This window comes from Leucoraja erinacea, chromosome 8 (assembly GCF_028641065.1).
Source record: "Leucoraja erinacea ecotype New England chromosome 8, Leri_hhj_1, whole genome shotgun sequence".
Classification (NCBI taxonomy): domain Eukaryota; kingdom Metazoa; phylum Chordata; class Chondrichthyes; order Rajiformes; family Rajidae; genus Leucoraja; species Leucoraja erinaceus.
In genome coordinates, this window is record NC_073384.1 from 49,356,106 (window position 1) to 49,379,655 (window position 23,550).

General features: G+C 43.7%; 1 long non-coding RNA gene across 1 annotated transcript in view; it reads right to left on the reverse strand.

Moving 5' to 3' along the window:
• The window catches only part of LOC129699674 (uncharacterized), a 45,756-nt gene extending 25,876 nt beyond the window's left edge, over nucleotides 1-19,880 (reverse strand). The window contains exon 1 of the long non-coding RNA XR_008723907.1: nucleotides 18,917-19,880. This is a non-coding gene — a long non-coding RNA (uncharacterized LOC129699674). The remainder of the gene's footprint in view (nucleotides 1-18,916) is intronic.
• Between the last annotated feature and the right edge of the window lie 3,670 nt (nucleotides 19,881-23,550).

Sequence of the window (23,550 nt, forward strand, 5' to 3'; positions counted from 1 at the left end):
ACACCTTGACTGGCTGAATTGTAATCATACAGTCTTTCCACTGACTGATTAGCATGCAACAAATGCTTTTCACTATTCCTTGGTACATGTGACAATAAACTCAACTAAATTAAACTAAACTTTATGCTGAATAACTTTATGACTATGAATCTGTTCAGCTGAAATAATACCTATTTCTCATCTGTCACACTAACACAAATACACATTCTTACTGGCCAAATGTTTGCCACTCCTTTTTTTTGTTCGGTCAAAATCTTTTTGGTGCAAATGTAAGCATGTTGGGGATATATGGACATTATTGGCAAATTGAGCATTTTGTCCATTAAGTCCATCACTTATTTCCCTGAGAAGTTTAGTTTAGAGATACAGCGCGGAAACAGGCCCTTCAGCCGACCAGCCGACCAGCAATCCCTTCACATTAACACTATCCTATACACACTAGGGACAATTTACACATACACCAAGCCAATTAAGCTACATACCTGTAAGAAGGATCCCAGCACAAAACATTGCCCATCCTTTTTCACTGGAGATGCTGCCTGATCCATTAAGTTACTCCAGCACTGTGTGTCTATCTTTGATATAAACCAGCATCTGCAATTCCTTGTTTCTCATAACATGTTTTACCACTGATAGAAGGTGTAAACTGTGCAAGCAATTTCTCCATTTTGACTGTAGAAGTTTAAGAGAAGGAACCACCTCAACTTTGGGAGCCATTTCTAAGTGGACAGGAATCAATGGTGGTATTACATATAACGCACATACAAAGTGTTATTTTTTTTCTGAGTATAAACTGCTAATGCCTTTATCTTGTATCTCTTAAATATTGCTAATCTATACTGGGTTGCTCCAAGCAATTGGAGTGGCAATGCCACAGCATGTGTTCATAACTTTGAAGTGAGGTACAAATGAACAGTTTCCATCTGCGGTTCCTTGATTTAACAGTTCCCTTTGCAAGTCTGCCTTGAAAAATAAAGAGATTGAATACAGTACAATGGAAACAGTAACATAAAATGGGGGGCTGCCAGTTTAGTGTTGTTGAATCTTGCCCATTTTTTCACTTTGTGGAAATATTTATGGGAAAGAAAATTAAAACTAATCCAACTCGTCCTTTGCAATTATCATGGACGAATCTTACAGCCTATTTAAGCTTCAAGTAATTGTGAGTGCCAGAGGGAAATGGATAGTTTCCAAACCACCTATGGCAAATATACTCTACTTTTAATTCTCACTGAATTAAAGCAAAGCCTAAAATAATCTCACCAATTTTAATTTAATTGTTCATTCAGTGCATGAGTAGGCCTTTTGCTAGACATGATGGAAATACACCTACCATTGAAAAACAGAATAGCTAAGTTGCAATCCTTACTTATCGTGAATCAAAAGTAAATTGGATCAACTTTGAGTGACCAAACAAGTTCATTCCCTCTTGACATTCAGAATGTTGTGACAGAAGTAAACATCTTAACGGCATTCGTAAAACTTTTCTTATTTCAATTCATAACAACTGATGATTGAAAAAAAACATGTGTCAGAAGGAACTGCAGATGCTGGTTTAGACTGAAGATAGACACAACATGCTGGAGTAACTCAACGGGACAGGCAGCATCTATGGAGAGATTCCAGGTTGAGACCCTTCTTCAGACAAAAAGCTGTACATTAGGGCTAAATTTGATGCAATCCATTTCTAAGACAAGAATGAGGCAAAGCAAACTCCCTGACCATTTTGAAGGTGGAAATGTACCATTTATCATATTTGCTGCATACTGCTCATGTATCCAAAACAGCTCATCGTAGCAAGAAGGATAATATTCATCTAGTCCCACACTGAGTTAAGGCAGCTCTGTTTCATTGATGGGGCAGGGGCCCCTAAAGAGTCAGATCTCAAACGGTCAGGTAACAGGCAGAACATTGAGAACAATAAAGCTGTTTATAAAGATATCTATATTACTAAAAGTCTGTTCTTGACCGGTTTTGGCGATCTGTGCTGCAATTTCCATGAGAACGCCGCCACCTATGGCTGTCATTTTTGGCCACATCGTTCAGAGCCCGCCTCCGCCGTATGTGTGCTGAGGATTTTTGCAGTCGATGAAAAATGACAGAGATATTAATGATTTTACAAAATTCCCCATTCTCTCTGCTACCCCCGCTGGCGGCAGGGGGGATGGACTATAAAACCAGGAAGTGGTGTGCCTCAATTAGTCTGCAAGCTGGAGGAAGGCAGAGGGTCACATTTCTCTGAGCTGTGAATAACACTGAACACAAGTTCACACAACTGTGAGTAAGTACTCTTAATGTGGTTTGAAAATGAAAATATGGTTAAAGTAAAAAAGCACTGCCTGCAAATGGTTGTTTGGGGGGTTTGGGTTGAAATAAAAAGGCACTCTCTCGCCCCCCCCCCCCCCCTCTCTCCTCCCCCCCCCACAGTCCCTCCCCTAAACCCCCTCTCCCTTCCACACACACCCCCTACCCCCCTTCCCTCCACCCCTCCCCCCCCCCTCCCCCCTCTCCCCCCCCCCTCCCCCTTCCTCCCCCTTTCCCCCCCCCCCCCCCACCCCTCCTCCCCCCCCCCCCCCCCCCTTCCCCCCCCCCCCCCCCCCCTCCCCCCCCCCCCCCCCCCCCCCCTCCCCCCCCCCTCTCTCCCCTCCTCTCTCCCCCCCCCTCCCTTTCTCTCCCCCCTCTCTTCTCCCCCCTCTTTCTCCCCCCTCTCTTCTCCCCCCCTCTCTTCTCTCCCCCTCTCTCTCTCTCCTCCCCCTCTCTTTCCCCTCTTTCTCTCCCCCTCTCCCCTCTCTTCTCTCCCCCCTCTCTTCCCCCTCCTCTCCCCCCTCCTCCCCTGCATCCCCTCCCCCACTGTCCCTCCCCTAAACCCCCCTCCCCTCCACACACACCCCTACCCCCTTCCCTCCTCCCCCCTCCCCCTCCCTGCTCCCCACCTCTCCCCCTCCCCTCACCTCTTACTGGCACAGTATGGCACAGCGGTAGAATTGTTTCAGCTCTGTATCCCTAATGTCTAAATCTCAGAGATGAAAATGTGGGATAATATAGAACCAGTGTGAACGGGGATTTTGCAGATTAAATGCCCTCTGTAAAAAATTGCTCCCAATATAATGTAAGGAGTATTTCAATGAAAATGTGGGATAATATAGAACCAGTGTGAAACGGCTGATCAATGGTCGGCATGGACTCGGTGAGCTGGCGGGCTTGTTTCCAGGCTGTATCACTAAACTAAAATGAAAACTAAAACTAAAACTAAAACTGAACTAAGCTAAACTCATCTTCCCAAAGTGTCCCAACCCAAAACATCATCAGTCATTTTTCTCAGGAGAAGCTGCCTGACCCGCTGAGTTACTGCATCTGCTGTTCCTTCCTATACATGAACTGAACTTGCATTACCTAACACTGATATGATACTTTTTGAGGCATTACTCAGAATTTGGCTGAGTGCAGTATTCAGCACGTTGCTGCCCTTCCTCCTCAGTGGCATCATTGACCGATTCCATTTCTAACTTCATTATAACTTGCTGGAAGGAATTGAAAGAGAACACATGGCCTTCAGCTGGTTTTCAATTTTTGCTCACGGCTGTTAAATGAGACCTGATTTTACTTTTGGAAGATACTATTGGCTTTCCACCAGTGGAAAATAATCACCCACACAGCTGCAGCTATTTTTCACAGGGCTATCATTTGATATTTAAATCTTTCAACAAAGCAAAAGGGAGGAAGCAGAGAACTGGTCCAGGCTTTTATAGAGGCTGGATAGAAATTTATTATTTTGTATAAAATGATAGTGTCCATTTCCTTAAAAATAGAAGTTACTCAGCTAAATAAAAACTTGATTGATTGATTGAAAGATACAGTAGAAACAGGTCCTTTGGCCCACCGAGTCTACACCGACCAGCAATCATCCATTCACACTATTTTTGTGTTATCCCACTTTCACATCCACTCCCTACTCACTAAGGGCAATTTACAGAGGTCAAATAACTTTTGATTTTGGGATGGGGAGGAAACTCACGGGGTCACTCGGAGAATGTGCAAACTCCATGCAGACAGCATCCAAGGTCAAAATCGAATCCAGGTCTCTGGCACTATGAGGTAGCAGCTCCACAAGCTGCTCCACTGTGCCGCTCCACAGACCTGGGTTCGACCCTGACCTTGTTTTGATGTGTGTGGAGTTTGCATGGTCTCATTGTGCCCGCATGGTGCTCCGGTTCTCTCCCACATCGCAAAGACATGTGGGTTTGTAGGTTTGTGTAAGAAAGAACTGCAGATGCTGGTTTAAATTGAAGGTAGACACAAAATGAGTAACTCAGCGGGTGAGGCAGCATCTCTGGAGAGAAGGAATGGGCGACGTTTCGGGTCGAGACCCTTCTTCAGATGGGTTTGTAGGTTAATTGGTTCCTATAAAATGCCTGAGTGTGTAGGGAGTGGATGTGTAAGTGGGATAACACAGAGAACTAGTGTGATCCATGCGGAGCCAGCGAGCTGTGCTGTGTCATACTTTGTCACTAAATTCATCAATACTAAAGGCCCAAAAGGAATGAAGTGCAAAATATATGTGGATAGGATAGCTTTGGAGGGATATGGGCCAAACGTGGGCAGGGGGGACTAGTGTAGATGGGGTAAGTTCGTTAGAGTTGGCAAGTTGGGCCGAAGGGCCTGTTTCCACGCTATATGACTATGACTCTAAGTAAACACAGGTGCTGGAAGTATGAAATAAAATAGAAAGTGGAAAGAAAATACTTGCAAGTCTGGCAGCATGTGTGGACATCAAACAGAGTGGAGTTTCAGGTCAATGATTGCATGTAATTGGATTGAATCATGCGTAGACAAAAATGAAAATCATAAAATGGGGCTATTGGAAAAAGACTGGGAGTGATGTGTGAAATGACTCGGTACAGAATTAGAGCAAAAAAATGACACATGGCTGATTTAGAGCAACAAATACAGATCCAAGTTGAGTTTACTTAACAGTGTAAGTGTCGACCTATGTCACAGAAAAAACTAATGTACTGTAAAGAAAGGTTATTTTATTCATGCCCAATGATTGAAGGTCTCCTGCAGTTGTTGATTATAACATCCTATGTTATTTTGTAAAGATTTCATTTTAAATGTGACCTCGTACCAGTGGAATGTTTTTCATCAAACCATGGGGGAGGCCCATTGATTCTTATGTGTAAAATGGAACGGCAGATGCTGGTTTATACCGAAGATGGACACAAAGTGCTGGAGTAACTCAGTGGGCCAGGCTGCATTACTGGAGGGAAAAGGTGGGTGATGTTTTGGATCGGGACCCTTCGTCTGAAGAATATGACATAATGCAAAATTACCACACTCTGAATCAGTGACTACTGAAGCAAAGACTGGAGTTCACATCTACTGAGGTAGCTATGGAATTTAAATTGAAAACTGGCAGTAGAGTTGCTGCCTTACATTGTCAGAAAGCCGGGTTCAATCCTGACTATCAGCGAGTTGCAGAGTTTGTATGTTCTCACTTACAGTGACATCATAGAAATTAGGTGCAGAGACCCCGCCATTCAATATGATCATGGCTGATCATCCAACTCAGTATCCCGTACCTGGTATAGCCAATGAACTGGCCTCAACTACCCTCTGTGGCAGGAGAGAGTCCAGGGAGTAACCCTCGATCCTGACCATCTAGCCTGTCCAACCCCTTAAGAATTTTGTAAGTTTCTATAAGATCCCCTCTCAATCTCCTAAATTCTGAAAAAAGAGAGTATAAACCAAGTCTATCCAGTCTTGTTCTTCATAAGACAGTCCTGACAGCCCCAGGAAGAATTCTGTAAGTGATAAGATCCCCTCTCAATCTCCTAAATTCTGTATAAACCACTTCACAGTCTATGGCAATAACTTGTCCTTCCTCTATGGCAATAATGTTTGGAGATTTGGAGACCAAAACTGTACGCAATACTCCAGGTGTGGTCTCACCAAGACCCTGTACAACTGCAGTAGAACCTCCCTGCTCCTATACTCAAATCCTTTTGCTATGAAAGCCAACATACCATTCGCTTTCTTTACTGCCTGCTGCACCTGCATGCCTACCTTCAATGACTGGTGTACCATGACACCCAGGTCTCGCTGCATCTCCCCCTTTCCCAATCGGCCACCATTTAGATAATAGTCTGCTTTCCCGTTTTTGCCACCAAAATGGATAACCTCACATTTATCCACATTATACTGCATCTGCCAAACATTTGCCCACTCACCCAGCCTATCCAAGTCACTTTGCAGTCTCCTAGCATCCTCCTCACAGCTAACACTGCCCCCCAGCTTAGTGTCATCCGCAAACTTGGAGATATTGCCTTCAATTCCCTCATCCAGATCATTAATATATATTGTAAATAGCTGGGGTCCCAGCACTGAGCCTTGCAGTACCCCACTAGTCACTGCCTGCCATTGTGAAAAGGACCCGTTTACTCCTACTCTTTGCTTCCTGTTTGTCAGCCAGTTCTCTATCCACATCAATACTGAACCCCCAATGCCGTGTGCTTTAAGTTTGTATACTAATCTCTTATGTGGGACCTTGTCGAAAGCCTTCTGGAAGTCCAGATACACCACATCCACTGGTTCTCCCCTATCCACGCTACTAGTTACATCCTCGAAAAATTCTATAAGATTCGTCAGACATCAGATTTACCTTTGTCCAATGATTTCACCACTTTCCAAATGTGCTGCTATCCCATCTTTAATAACTGACTCTAGCAGTTTCCCCACTACCGATGTTAGACTAACTGGTCTGTAATTCCCCGTTTTCTCTCTCCCTCCCTTCTTAAAAAGTGGGGTTACGTTTGCTACCTGCCAATCCTCTGGAACTACTCCAGAATCTAAAGAGTTTTGAAAGATTATTACTAATGCATCCACTATTTCTGGAGCTACTTCCTTAAGTACTCTGGGATGCAGCCTATCTGGCCCTGGGGATTTCTCTGGATGCTTCAGTTTCCTTCCACACCCCAAAGACCTAGAGATTTGTAGGTTAATTGACTTCAGTACATTTGTAAATTGCCCCTACTGTGTAGGATAGTGCTAATGTACAGGGTGATCTCTGGTCAGTGCAGGCTCGGTGGACGGAAGCGCCTGTTTCCGCATTTTACCTTTCAAGTCTAAAGTATAATGAAAGTAAGTAAAACTTTTCCTTCGAGGAAGGAGTGACCATGAAACTACTGGATCATCCATTAACATTCCACCCGGATCAACAACACCCTTCATGGAAGATCTGGCACTTTGGTAGTTTGGTCTGATGTCTGATCCAGGTGTGAGACAAGACCCACACATGTGTTTCACTCTTTACCTCTTTCTGAAATGGTTCAAAAAGGCACTTTTCAATTTAGATATGACAATAAATGCCAGGCCAGCTAACAACATCAAAATCCAGCGAATAAATAAAACTCTTGGTGAGACCACACCTGGAGTATTGCGTACAGTTTTGGTCTCCAAATCTGAGGAAGGACATTATTGCCATAGAGGGAGTGCAGAGACGGTTCACCAGATTGATTCCTGGGATGTCAGGACTGTCATATGAAGAAAGACTGGATAGACTTGGTTTATACTCTCTAGAATTTAGGAGATTGAGAGGGGATCTTATAGAAACTTACAAAATTCTTAAGGGGTTGGACAGGCTAGATGCAGGAAGATTGTTCCCGATGTTAGGGAAGTCCAGGACAAGGGGTCACAGCTTAAGGATAAGGGGGAAATCCTTTAAAACCGAGATGCGAAGAACTTTTTTCACACAGAGAGTGGTGAATCTCTGGAACTCTCTGCCACAGAGGGTAGTTGAGGCCAGTTCATTGGCTATATTTAAGAGGGAGTTAGATGTGGCCCTTGTGGCTAAGGGGATCAGGGGGTATGGAGAGAAGGCAGGTGGTATGGGATACTGAGTTGGATGATCAGCCATGATCATATTGAATGGCGGTGCAGGCTCGAAGGGCCGAATGGCCTACTCCTGCACCTAATTTCTATGTTTCTATGTAACAAAAATTAATCCATGTTAAGGGGGGATTACTTTGGCAAAGTACTAAAGATTGAAGCAGCAGGGAGCCTGGACAAGGTGGGAGCGGGCCATGGACTGAAAAGTCACATGGACTGAGCACTGGCGGGCTGAACCACAGCGCATCAAGTCCAGACAGTGTATGATGTCCTGCCCATCCCATCGAACCTCGTCATCTGGGGCAAAGCGGAACCTCCGGATTCCCGCAATGCTCAGGCAAGGGGACGTTGGAACACATCCTGAGCTGCTGCCCAAAGGCTCTTGGGCAGGGCCGGTACACCTGTTGTCATGACCAGGTTCTTAAACCCATAGCAGAAGCCATCAGCATGGGAATCAGCAGCTGCAGACGAGCACGGCCCACCTCCCAGATGATCACCTTCGTGAAGGCTGGAGTGCAGCTGCCAAGAACCATAGCAGCCAGGAATCCGTCAGGAATCCTGGTGACTGCTCAGGACTGGCAGCTTTCCGTAGACCTGGTGAAACAGCTGAAGTTCCCACAGCACATTGCCACGACCACCCTGAGGCCAGACATCCTCCTGGTCTCAGAGGCGACCAAAACATTGTCTTGGTGGAACTGGCAGTACCATGGGAGGACCATTTGGAGGAGGCCCACGAGAGGAAGATGACCAAGTACGAAGAGCTGGTCATAGACTGCCATAGACATAGCAAGGCTGGAAGGCAAGGTGTATGCCCATCGAGGTTGGCTGCAGAGGTTTTGCAGGGCAATCGCTCTACAAAGTCTTGAGTGCACTGGGCATCAATGGAATGGCGAGGAGAAAAGCCATCAAGAACACCACAGAGGCAGCGGAGAAGGCCTCGAGATGGCTCTGGATCAGGAGAGAAGGTCCATGGGGAGGAGCGAATGCCACCTGAACACAAGTTGTGGTCTGATGAACCACGGCTGGGTCGCCTGTTGAAAGACCAGAAACATCCAATGACCCCAGGTTACATCACTGATGATGTATACAGGAGCATCAATAGATGTACTTTTATCAATCGGGTTGGGAAATCAAGTGGGCATGGGTTTAAAGTGAGGGGGGAAGATTTAATAGGAACCTGAGAGGCAACTTTTTTTACACAAAGGGTTATGGTTAATGGAGTGAGCTGCCCGAGGAAGTAGTTGAGACAGGTACTATCACAACGTTTAAAAGACATTTGGACAGGCACATGGATAGCAAAGGTTTAGAGGTATGTGAGCCAAACACAGGTAGGTGGAACGTGTAGATGGGGTTTGGTGGTCAGCATGGGCAAGTTTCAAAACGGACCTATTTCCACACGGTATGATGCTATGACTCTCTCTGACTCCATAAATATTGCATTCAGAAAGAGAGGAATCAATTTGATTTCGCATCTTATCCAATCTAGAATGCTTAGAATTAAAAAAAAACAATTTTCAAATCAAATAATATAATTTCCTGAACAAAACATAATCTGGAGAAAAAAATCATCCCACTTGGGTAGTCTTGAAGAAGTGATTTGAGATTTAAGTGGGAATTAATGTACGTGGCCATGATGTACCATATCCAGTTTACACTTACTTGTGGGTGAAGCAGGTTATTGGAACATGAGTCAAAGTGATTAGTAATGCTCCAGCCCGCCTTAGATAGATTTTTAACTTTAAAAGATTACTCTTTACATTACTGCAGATAATAAATGAATGTCACTGAACAAGCTTTTGCAATTTATCAGTGACTGGCACTTGAGCTATTTTTCAATACCGTAGCTCTTCTATGCAAATGATCACTCTGCTGGTGTATCCCCGAGCCTTTCAGTGAGTTAGTACATGTTTGAATCTCTTTTGAAAACAATTAACCTGATATTGCTAGACTCGCCTTGCTCTACCTGAGGGCAATTCGTTAAGTTTATTAAGTATGCATGGGGGATTGAAGCGATGTAGAAAAGATCCTGCCACTCCCTTCCACGATAGGGAGATAATGATTTCTCCTGAGGTAGCATTGCAGGTTGCATCTCGTTCTTAATCTTTTCAGAAGAAACATGAGCCGGGCCACATATCTTCAAAAGGTGCATGTCACCACTGCTATCAGACAACCCAATCTGTCCAACATGCTCAGTGGAGAGAAAAAGAACGATGCTACCTGACAGGATGTTTAACTCTTTATTCCACACAGCTTTGCTGAAAAATACATTACTTACCTAAAATAGATACAAAATGCTGGAGTAACTCAGCAGGACTGGCAGCATCACTGGTTAGAAGGAATGGATGACATTTCAGGTCGAGATCCTCTAGTCTAAAATACTGCTCTCCTTTTGTGTTAGTCAGTAAATTCAATGCCGCATGTGGCAAGAAGATCGGCACCAGGCATTTAATTGCCGGCATGAGCGGGAGCACTGACCGTAGCTAGAATGGAAGAAAGGAGAAGAAGAATAATACATACAAGGAACTGCAGATGCTGGTTTACCAAAGAAGACAAGCAGCTTCAAGTTCAAAGACATCCATTTCACCAGCAACCTAACCTGTTCCTTCATAAACTAACCATGTACTGACCAAGAAAGTGCATCAGCATATCTATTTTCCGTCTGTGAAAATTCAGCATGGCCATGAGGATTCTCTGGAACATAAAGAATTAGGGTGGTGCAGTGGCGCAGCGGTAGAGTTGCTGCCTTACAGCACCGTGGACCCGGGTTTGATCCAGAATATGGCTGTTGTCTGTTAGGAGTTTTTTACATTTTCTCAAACTTTAGTCAGGTGAATCTATGGAATTCATTAGTTGATGGATATTTTTAAGGCGGAGATTTGCAGAATCTTGATTAGTTCCGGTGTAAGGGGTTTGGGGGAAAAGGCAGGAGAATGGGGTTGAGAGGATCAGCCATTATTAAATGGCGGCGTAGACTTGATGGGCCAAATGACCTAATTCTGCTCGTAGAACAAGAACTATAATGCCTCCCTTGTCTGCTTCCACTTATCACCAAGCAACAATTAGATCAACCCTGCATAAACAGCATGCCCGTAACTAATAACGTTAAAGCAAAAACGAACTCCAGTAAGCAACTGTGTTTGTAAGAAGGTAGGGCCACACCAGCTATTGCATTATTTTTCTGTGCAATGTTTGGTTCATATCAGTGATCATATTCAAACAAAATTAAACTCCTCCATTGCACTCAACTTCAAACCACTCCTGAAAGTCCCTTGATAAATAAATGGGAATGGAAAATTCCACTCATTAGCCAGCCTGGGGCAAATGCTTTCCGGTTTTGGGGGAGATCAAAAAGAAAACATTTCATTGGCAAGCATGTTTCCCTCGATCTATAATCCTCCTGACTCGCCTTTACTGCCTCATCTGTTCTACTTTGGCTTGTATTTGTTTCCCCTCAGCCCTGCTAACACCTCATTCTTCTGCGAGTTTATTTTATTGTTTTCAATGATTGACTTCCAGTAGTTAAAGTTCAAGTTTCGGCTTTGGGTGAGTGCAAAGTTAATATAGACATCTTTGCGAAAAGAAACAAACATTCACACTCACTAACTTTGAAAGTAATTTTTTTTTAGTACTCTTTTGGTGTGGGTGAGCAGAACCTAAATATTTCACTTGTTGATGCTGGAATGTTATTTTATTACATTCCTTCTACTTTATTTTTGTAAAAACCATCAATGTTTCAGACATTTTCTTTTGAGACTCACTTCAGCTGTAGATACAACAGGTCAAGAGTTTTGAAAACATTTTCAGAAGTTGAATGGTGCGCATTGTTTTAATGATGCTGTTACTTCAGTGAGCTTTCCAGTAAGGCTTGCAGTCTTATTGAGGTTTGACCAACTTAATCTCTTTTCCATCCCCAGTACTAAATACATTCTGGTTAGGTTCCATCAGCCCTTCTGGATTTTATATTGACCAAAGTTGTGAATGGGTGGCACCGTGGCCTAGAGGTAGAGTTTTTTGCCTTGCAGCGCCAGAGACCCAGGTTAGATCCTGACTACAGGTGCCCTCTGTACGGAGCTTGTACGTTTTCCCTTTGACCATGTGGGTTTTCTCCGGGTGCTCCGTTTCCTCCCACACTCCAAAGACATACAGATTTGTACGTTAATTGGCTTCAGTAAAATTGTATGTTGGCCCCAGTGTGTAGATTGTGCTAGTCTATGAGGTGATCACTGGTCAGTGTGGACTCGGTATGCCAGAAGGCATGTTTCTGTGCTGTGTCTCTAAAGTCTGAAGTAAAGTCTAAAGAGTGCCAGTTTGAGGGACCGAGGCCAGGGTTAACCTTGTCTCACCTGATGTTCACAAAAAAAACATTCTGACAGGATCACCAGACTGCAATCAAAGCGGAAACCTTAGCTTGTTAATCTTTCCTCCTCCCTAGCTTAAGGGTGAAGGTCAATTGCTCCAATTATAGCTGCTCCCCATTATGGCAGGATTGTCATCAGGGATCTTGAAACAGAAGTAGGCTATTTGGTCCCTTGAGCCAGTTTCATTCATTAAGCAGTACACCCCACCTTCTACCACATTCAGAGTTATTCAGAAATGCTAAAAATAAGTGAAACACAGTCAATTGTTCGGCTTTAAATTCCTGGTGTTATGCGTAATAAATGACGATGCCGATAAAAAAGATGGGGTTTTAAAAATAAAAATTCTCAGCACATATTTTCCCAGCGTTCTTATTTATTCCACATTCCTGCAGATTTCCCTTCAGGAAGAGAATGCCAGGAACCACACACTTGGCTTCAATGGCAGGACAGCGGTGGGGAGAGTTAACGGTTTCAAGTTTCTGGGTGTACACAACTCTGATGACCTGCCCTGGGCCCAGCACATTGACGCTATCACAAAGAAAGCTAGAAGTATGACGAGATTCCGTATGTCGCCGAATTATTGCAGAGAATTGTGGACGTAACCCAGACCACCACACAAACCAACCTCCCTACCATTAACTCCATCTACACTTCATGCTGCCTTGGCAAGACCACCAGCATAATCAAGGACGTTGTCTCACTCCCTCTTCTTCCCTTTCCCATCAGGCAAGAGATACAGAAGTATGAAAACCCATACCTCCAGAATCAGAGACAGTTTCTTCCCAGCAGTTATCAGGCAACTGAACCATCCTACCAATAACTAGAAAGTGGCACTGAGCTACTATCTACATCAATGAAGACCCTTGGACTATCTTTAATTGGACTTTACTGGGCTTTATCTTGCACTAAACGTTATTCCCTTTATCCTGTATCTGTATGCTGTGGAAGGCTCGATTGCAATCCTATACAATCTTTTCTCTGTCTGGTTGCCATGCACCAAAAAGCTTTTCACTGTACCTCAGTACACGTGACAATAAACTAAACTAAACTACGTTATCAAACTTCTATAGATGGAGAGCAACTGACTGGTTGCATCATATCCTAGTATATTAATTAAACACACAATAAATCAAAGGAGACTGCAGAACCCCAGAGTTATTTGTGATGGAGATTGCCCAGTCCATCACAGTATTGACCACCATATCATTGAAGGAATCTATAAGAAGCACTGTCTCAAGAAGGCAGCAAATATCATCAAAGGCCCTCACCACCCTGGTCACACTCTTCTCGCTGCTACCATTGGGAAGAACAAACAAGTCTAAATTATCTCCAGGTCCAAGAATAGCTTCTTCCCATCACCCATCAAGTTCTTAAAACCACCTTGCGTAGCTCTGCCCCTGCTCCAGATGGCTCAGCACAAGTGGAGAGCTATGGTGATGGCGTCGCCCTGGCGATCCTTTTCCCCGACAGGAAGTGGGGTGGAGTCGCAAATTGGTGGGGGTCGAAGTCTGGTGGTAGAAGTCCAAAACACAACCTCAGCACTGATTACCACTATGGATTTTGTGCTTCTATATTTGCGCTGTTTACTTTACATTATCATGGTCTGGTTTACTTAGAATGACTGTTAATTTCTCAGTTGTACATTGTTGGTGTTGCATCTACTGTGCCTCCAAAGGTGCAACAAGTAACCCTTACACTGTTCATAAGTCATGGAAGCAGAATTAAGCCATTTAGCCCATCAAGTCTGCTCTGCCATTCGATCATGGCTGATCTATTTTTCCCTCTCAACCCCATTCTCCTGCTTTCTGCCCCTAACCTTTGACACCCTTACTAATCAAGAACCTGTCAATCTCCACTTTAAAAATACTCAATGACTTGTCCTCCACAGTCATCTGTGGCAATGAATTCCACAGATTCCTTTTCATCCCCTTTCTAAAAGTACATTCTTTTATTCTGAGACTGTGTCCTCTGGTCCTCGACTCTCTCACTTGTGGAAACATCCCCTTTCCACATCCACTCCATCCAGGCCTTTCACTATTTGGTAAGATTCAATGAAATCTTCCCCTCGTCCTTCTAAACTCCAGCGAGTACAGACCCAGAGCCGTCACACGCTGTTCTGGTTCATATGACTAATAAGGACTCGACTCTAAACTCTCTTGAATATTTCTAACTGCTTTTGATATGCACATAACATACATACATGCATGTTATATGTTTGATGAGTGTCATACATCCTATCTCACTGATGCCATTCCCACTCTGTGCACTCACATAACTGATGTAGAAACCAAAGATCCTAGAGGAGCAGGATAGACCACTCCTCCGAAATCCAATGGACTGACGTGTAGTACGTAACGGAACGTCACGGCCGCCATTTGTTTATGCCAAACGCGACATCTTTGGTAGCGGGGAAGGACTCCACAGTTATACAATCTGCTCTTACATCAGGTCGCAGGGAAGAGCAAAGATACTAGAGGCTCCTCTAATTTCTTTGGGGGAAGAGGACATTTCCTCCACTCCTGAGTTGATCCAGGACTGATTCTCGGTCCCCCCGACACCAGATGAAGGCGGCCGGCACCAGGCTCTCTGTCCGGCGGGAGAGCCTCAAGCGTCTGCCCGCAGTCGGCGCTCCCGAGGCAGCGGGCAATGCTCCTCTAGTATCTTTGGTGTAATCCGTTCCAAAGATTGATCCGCTCTATCATCTTTGGTATAATCTGTGTCGAAGGGAACAGTGTTTTATATAGCACCTAGCACCACATATTTAGTTAATATTATTGTAAATGTTATTAATATTATTGTAAATTGCAGCCCAATAAAATGGCGTCAACAATCACCCATGTCATACTACGCTTTTTTCGCAGAGTGGCGGATCTTGCTCTGCTCTATAATCTTTGGTAGAAACTCTCCATGCGTTAAGGAATCCCGTGTTACAATTTTCATTTTATTCACTGTGGCACTTACACATAAAACAACTGTAGCTACCCAGATAACAACAGAAGCTACATTTCAAAAATAATTAATTAGCTGTGAAATGCATTGGAACAACTACATGGCATGAAAGGAATAACAATTGCATTTATATAGCACCTTTAATAGCAAAATGTCCGAACGGGCATCTGAGGAATATTTTATAAAAGTTGCTGCTTTGTCACATGAAGGGAATTTAGGGCAAATGGTGAAAAGCTTGCTTACAAAAGTAGGTTTTAATGTGAAAAAAGAGTGTGAGGGAATTCCAGAGAGTAAGGTTTCACTGCTTTGAATGGGTCTGTATTTATACAGGGGCTGCATTTTTCTATACACAGAGTATATAGTCCTCGCTGACCTGTTCACACTGGTTCTATGTTGTCCCACTTTCTCATCTATTCCCTGCACACTAGGGGCAATTTACAGAGGCCAACTAACCTACAAACCTGCACGTCTTAGGGATGTGGGAGGAAACAGAGGAACCCAGAGGAAACCCATGCAATCACAGGGAAAACCTGAGATCAGGATCGAACCTGGTGCTCTGGGACAGTGCCGCCCCTCAGGAGCCTAAACGCTGGAGCTTTTAAATTCTCAGATGAATGAAAGACTGAATGAAAGATGAATGGTGACCAGAATTAAGACACATCGATACTTCTGAGGATTATAAGGCTGGAGACGATAGAGAAAGGGTGGGGGGAAAAAATCAAAGAGAGAAATCAGTATCTCAATTAATTGGGAATTAGTGTAAGTCAGTAAGTTCAGGGTTGATGAATGAATGGGTCTTGGGATGAGATGTCCAAATGTCCAACACTAGAGGGCATAGCTATAAGGTGAGGGGGAGAAAATATAATGGAGATGTGCAGAGCAAGTTTTTTTTACTCAGAGGGTGGTGGGGACCTGGAACACATTGCCAGGGGTGGTGGTGGAGGCAGACACGATAGTGGCATTTACGAGGCTTTTAGGTAGGCACGTAGATTTGCTGGGAATGGAGGGATGTGGATCATTTGCAGGCAGATGCGATCTGTTCAGCTAGGCATCATGTTCAGCACAAACGTTGTGGACCGAAGGGCCCCGTTCCTGTGCTGCACTGTTCTATGTAAAGTTTACCAGGATTTCAAAGTATTCCTTTCAAGAATCTCATTGCCGGATGAGTCTCCCAACAACAAATCATCCCCCAGGAATGGAAGGCAGGACATTTTTGCATCATTGAAAGACATCAGCATCAACACTTGTTATTTTGCTCAGCACCTCAAGGTGCTTCACTGGAGCTCTCTCAAAGAAAACAACAATATCCGGCACTAAGCCACTGAAGGAAGTCCCATACAATAACTGTAACATTTGTGGAAACCAGTCATACTTGTCAAACAATAAATATTAACAATGACAGCCCCTCTGGAACATGAACGGCAAATCAATTTCACAACAGTAAGTTGAATATTTAGTAAGCTCCTCCAGACCTTATGGATCATTCATTGCCTGACTTTTCAATGTCCATTCACATAGTATTATCTCCCACAAATGTTCTCCCTTTTATAAATCAACTTGTTGGCTCTCTCTATCATGGCCATGGGTACAAACAGTAAGTGATTTACAGATGCCGATTTCTTCATGCCTGCATGACCTCTTGTTTTACTTTATACTTTAGACTTTATAAGTTCATAAGTTCATAAGACATAGGAGCAGAATAAGGCCATTTGGCCCGTCAAGTCTACTCTGCCATTAAATCATGGCTGATCCATCTTTCCCTCTCAACTCCATTCTCCTGCCTTCTCCCCATAACCCCAACCTTAAAAACATCTTTAGAGATACAGTGCAGCCCTTTGGCCCCAGCCCACCGAGTCCACGCCGACTAGTGATCACTCTGCAGACTAGCACTATCCTACACACTTTGGACACTTTACAAGTGTCCACGGTAAATTGATCTTAATGTTTAGGAGGTGGATGCGAAAGTGAAATAAGATAGAATGAGTGTGAATGGGCGATCGATATTCAGTGCAGACTCAGTGGGCTGAAGAGCCTGATTCCATAATGTATCTTTCAACCAATCAGTGTACAAATCAATGTGGACAATTTCTACATCACAAAAAATGTCAATATGGACATAGCTAACTTAAAACAATGTCATTTATCCCAATTAGAAAATGACATGTCTTGAGGTTCACTCCTTCTTGGGTGGATTTATTCACTACCTGGGCAAGGGGAAAGGTATCCTGTCCTTTCATAAATCTTGTGGTTTAACAGTGATGACTAGGCCCAACCACCCAATGAAGATTAGTTTAGTTTAGAGATACAGCATGGAAACAGGCACTTCAGCCCACCAAGTCCATGCTGACCAACAATCACCCCATACATCAGCACTATCCTATACACTGGGGACAATTTACATTATTTACCAAAGTCCATTAACCTACAAATCTGTACGCCTTTGGAGTGTGGGAGGGAATCGGTGCACCAGGGGAAAATCCACGCGGTCATGGCGAGAACGTACAAACTCTGTACAGATAGCACCCGTAGACTGGATTGAATAGCTCCTGCCTCTGTAGGTGCTTAAAAATAGGGTTTTTTCTAATTTTTTCAAGTTCTGGTGAAAATTTAGCAGCCTGAATATGTGAAGCCTGATTCTCCGAATGCCGTGCTGCCGAACTCTGAGTAGTTACAGCGATTCCTGCTTTGTTAATAGTAGGAGCTTTGCTGAGTGCTGTGATCACATTTCCAACCAAATGGATTGGACTTGTCCTTCAAAGCCTAGTTTCCAATCAATTTTTTTGTTTGTTAAAAGAAAGTAGTCTAGTAAACTAAAAATAGTGAGACCGCACACAAATTGGAGGAATAGCACCTCATAGTTCGCTTGGGTACCTTACAATCCAACGGTATGGACACTGAATTCTCTCATTTTAAGTAACTTCATCTCATACTCCCCTCCCCTTCCCCCTCTCTCCTTGCCCCCTTCCGCCTCCTTAATCATTTAGCAATTCACACCGTTCTCCACGTTGTTTCTCTTGAGATCACACCGGTCATTTGTGGCTGACCCTAATTGATCCTGTTCTTTTCTTGTCTTCACTTCCCCTTTCCACCCCCTACTTTCAGTCTGAAGAACGGTTTTGACCCAAAACTTCACCCATCTTCAGAGATGTTGCCAGATCCGTTGAGTTACTCCAGCACTTTGTATCTATTAGTTTAGCTTAGCGATACATGGAAACAGTCCCTTCGGCCCATCCAGTCCGTGCCAACCAATGATCCCCGCACACTAACACTATCCTACACACACAAGGGACAATTTACAATGTTAGCAAGCCAATTAACCTACAAATCTGTACGCCTTTGGAGTGTGTGAGGAAACCAGAGCTCCCAGAGAAAACCTATGCAGGTTACGGGGGAACGTACAAATTCCATACAGACAGCACCTGTTGTCTGGATCAAACCTGGGTCTCTGACACTGTAAGGCAGCAGCTCTACCACTATGTTACCGTGCTTCCCTCTTTAACTAAAAGTGGCCTATCTTGCTCCTGGAGAACGCTGTTGGTGCATATCATGAAAGGCAGTCGTTCATTTCAGACAAGGCAATCATATGCATCTTGGGCAGATGAGGTATTTGAAATATCAATTCACCAGTAACTTCACCAATGAAGATACCTCTGACCTCTGTGGTATGCTTTTACATGTATTTGTTCTTTAGGAAGCGGGTGTTATTTACAAGGCCCATCCTTAACTGTTGTTGAGAAGGTAGTGGTGAGCTGTCATCAGATTAACCTGTGTTCCACGATTTAGATCCAGTAATGATGAAGATAAAGCAATATATTTCCTGGTGTATCTTGGAGAGGAACCTACAGGTCCCGTGGATCCATTGTTCTTTCCATCTTGGGGGAAGAAGACAGAGGGTCAGGAAAACCACAAACATTTATGACATAGTATGGGCCATTTAGTCCATCATGTTGTCCTGATTAAAAAGGATGTATCAAATGTAATCCCACCTTCCATCATAGATCCCCAGCCCTATAGCTTCAATCACACATTCAAATATAATTATTTCAAACAGTGAGTTCCAGCTCCTTACAATGGTCTTGATGAAGGATTTTTCCTTATCTACCTTTAGTCCCTCTGTTGTTGTCTAAAGAAGAGCCTTGACCTGAAACATCACCCGTTCCTTCTCTCCAGAGATGCTGCCTGCCCCGCTGAGTTACTCCAGCTTTTTGTTTCTATCTTCAGTTTAAACCAGCATTTGCAGTGCCTCCCTACACATCTTGATATTGCTACCTCTGCTAAAGGATGTGAGTCCTTGCTATTTATTTGATTTGATTTGATTATTCTATCTAGTTCCCTCATTACCTACCTCAATAGTCTGCCCCCAATCTCCTCCTCTGTAAAGAAAATGACCACAGCCAATCCAATCTATCCTTAAAGCTAACATTATCCAGCTTGGAATGGCCATAACTGTTTATAGAGTTCAAGTAATGACCTAGTAATTCTGGAGAAAGGTCTCAACCTGAAATATCACCGATCAGCCTGACCCGAAACATCACCTGTTCATGGTCCCCTGACCTGCCGAGTTGCTCCAGCACTTTGTGTCCTTCTATCTACGATACCACCCATTTTAGTGTCATCTGCAAACTTGTTAATCATGCCTTGTACATTCCCATCCAAATCATTGATATGGATAACAAACAGTAATGGGCCCAGCACCGATCCCTGAGGCACACCACTAGTCACAGGCCTAGTCACATAGTCGGAAAAACAACCTTCCACCATCACCCTCTCCTCTCTTTCATAACGCCAATTTTCTATCCATTCAGCTATCCCTCCTTGGATCCCACGCAATCTAACTTTCCACAGCAGCCTACCATGCGGAACCTTGTAGAAGGCCTTACTGAAATTAATATATACAATGTCTACAGCTCTGCCCTCAACAACCATTTTGGTCACAACTTCACACATTGTCTACATTTCCAGCATAATCTTCTTTTTCTTACATTCTGTAGCCTTGCTAGTAAGTGGGAGGACCCCTGACTACCTTTTTGAACCACCTTGTTACTTTTAAGGATCCGTGCAAATACATTCCAATGTCCCTTTGTTCCTCCATACTATCTCCCTACATACTTTATATTGTGCAGCTGGAGACTCTCACTCCGTAAACAAGAGAACAAAATGCTCTGAAAGATTCTTTCTACATGGTGAGTTGAATACCTTGCAGCACAGAGACGGTTGAAATGAAGGTAATTTTGTTCCTATGGAAACTCCAGCAAATACTTGAAAGTGGGCTGACGAATTGAAAGATTGCCGGATGCCTCGGTAATGTATTTATTTATTTTGCTGGGTTTGATGATGACATGTGCCAACTGGATCGAACCACAAGCTGCGTACTGAAAGCAGCAAACAAATCTTGCCAAGATGATATCATGCAGCCGGGTTGACAAGCTGTCTGTTTGTACCAAGATGCCACTCAGGATCTGAAGGCCCAGGTTCCAGGAACTATCACGAGGTCACCAAGAATAAGGTATTCAGTGAACATTTCAGTGTGCTCTGTCATTTGTTGTCCCCAGTCTCATCCACCAGAAGGAGGTAGTGATAAATCATTTTTTTAAATTTGCTTTACTTAAGAATGCTGAGACGTGGCTACAGGAGGATCGGGCATGGGCACTTAATATTCAGGGTTATACATTCTATAGAAAGGACAGGCAGGTGGGCAGAAGAAGGGGGGTAGCTCTGCTGGTGAGGGATGGAATTCAGACACTTGCGAGGAAAGAAATAGGGACTGACGAGGTAGAGTCACTGTGGATTGAGTTGAGGAATTGCAAAGGCAAGCAGCCACTAATTGGTGTTATCTACAAACCCCCAAATAGTAGCCTGGATGTAGGGTGTAAGTTGCAGCAGGAGCTAAAACTGGCATGTAACAAAGGTAATGCCACTATGGTGATGGGGGATTTCAATATGCAGGTAGACAATATGCAGGTTGGCTCAGGAAAGAGAGTTTGTAGAGTGCCTCCGAGAGGGATTCTTAAAGCAGCTTAGAGCCGACCAGAGGAAAGTCAATACTGGATTTAGTGTTGGCCAATGAACCAGATTTGATAAGAGAACTAGAGGTAAAGGAATCGCTTGGAGGAAGTGATCATAATATGATTAGTTTTAATCTGCAATTTGAGAAGGAGAAGGTTAAATCGGAAGTGTCAGTGATGCAGTTGAACAAAGGGGACTATGAAGGCATGAGGGAAAAGCTGGCCAAGGTAGACTGGAAAAGGATCTTAGCAGGAATGACGGTGGAACAGCAATGGCAGGAATTTCTGGGCATAATCCGGAAGACGCAGGATCATTTCATTCCAAAAAGGAAGAAAGATTTGAAGGGTAGTAGGATAATAATACGGGCTGAAAAGATGAAGTACGAAGGGAAGCTGGCCAGGAATCTAAAGAAGGACAATAAAAGCTTATTTATATATGTTAAGGGAAAAAGAATAGCAAAGTCAAATGTGGGTCCCTTGAAGGCAGACACGGGTGAAATTATTATGGGGAACAAGGAAATGGCAGAAGGGTTGAACAGGTACTTCGGATCTGTCTTCACTAAGGAAGACACAAACAATCTCCCAGAAGTACTGGAGGACAGAAAATCTAAGGGGGTAGAGGAACTGAAAAAAAATTGCATTAGGCGAGAAATAGTATTGGGCAGGCTAATAGGACTAAAGGATGATAAATCCTCTGGGCCTAATGGTCTGCATCCCAGGGTCCTCAGGGAGGTGGCTCTAGAAAAAGTGGTGATCATTTTCCAATGTTCAATAGATTCAGGATCAATTCCTGTGGACTGGAGGATAGCTAATGTTATCCCACTTTTCAAGAATGGAACGAGAGAGAAAACAGGGATTTACAGACCAGTTAGCCTGACTTTGGTGGTCAGAAAGATGCTGGAGTCAATTATTAAAGAGGTAACAATTGGGCATTTGGATAGCAGTAAAAGGATTAGTCCAAGTCAGAATGGATTTATGAAAGGAAAATCATCCTTGGCTAATCTTCTGGAATTTTTTGAGGATGTGACAAGTAAAATGGATGAAGGGGAGCCAGTGGATGTAGTGTATCTAGACTTTCAGAAGGCCTTTGACAAGGTCCCGGATGGGAGACTGGTAACTAAAATGAGAGCACATGGTATTGGGGTAGGGTGTTGACATGGATAGAAAATTGGTTGGCAGATGGGAAGCAAAGAGTAGGAGTGAACAGGTCCTTTTCAGAATGACAGGCAGTGGCGAGTGGAGTGCCACAAGGCTCGGTGTTGGGGCCGCAACTGTTTACCATATATATTAATGATTTGGAAGAGGGAATTAGGAGCAACACTAGCAAGTTTGCGGATGACACAAAGCTGGGTGGCAGTGTGAACTGTGAAGAGGATGTTAGAAGGTTGCAGGATGACCTGGACAGGTTGAGTGACTGGGCAGATGCGTGGCAGATGCAGTATAATATAGATAAATGTGAGGTTATCCACTTTGACGGTAAAAACAACGGGGCTGATTATTATCTCAATGGGGTTAGGTTAGGTTAGGTAAGGGGGAGGTAAAGCGAGTCCTGGGTGTCCTTGTACACCAGTCACTGAAAGTTGGCTTACAGGTACAACAGGCAGTGAAGAAAGCTAATGGAATGTTGGCCTTCATAACAAGAGAATTTCAGTATAGGAGTAAAGAGGTACTTCTGCAGTTGTATAGGGCTCTGGTAAGGCCATATCTGGAGTATTGTGTACAGTTGTGGTCTCCTAATTTGAGGAAGGACTTCCTTGTGAGTGAGGCAGTGCAGCGTAGGTTCACGAGATTGATCCCTGGGATGGCGGAATATGAGGAAAGATTGAAAAGAATAGGCTTATATTCACTGGAGTTTAGAAGGATGAGGGGGAATCTTATAGAAACATATAAAATTGTAAAAGGACTGGACAAGCTAGATTCAGGAAAAATGTTTCCAATGTTGGGCGAGTCCAGAACCAGAGGTCACAGTCTTAGAATAAAGGGAGGCCATTTAAGACTGAGGTGAGGAAATACATTTTCACCCAGAGAGTTGTGAATTTGAGGAATTCCCTGCCACAGAGGGCAGCGGAGGCCAAATCACTGGATGGATTTAAGAGAGAGTTAGATAGAGCTCTAGGGGCTAGTGGAGTCAAGGGATTATGGGGAGAAAGGCAGGCACGGGTCATTGATTGGGGACGATCAGCCATGATCACAATGAATGGCGGTGCTGGCTCAAAGGGCTGAATGGCCTCCTCCTGCACCTATTTTCTATATTTCTATGTTTCTAATGAATTATATTTGTATGTCCCATGAAATATCCTGGAAATTTCCACATCAATCTGATCAAAATTATTTTACTCGCAATTTTTCAGAGA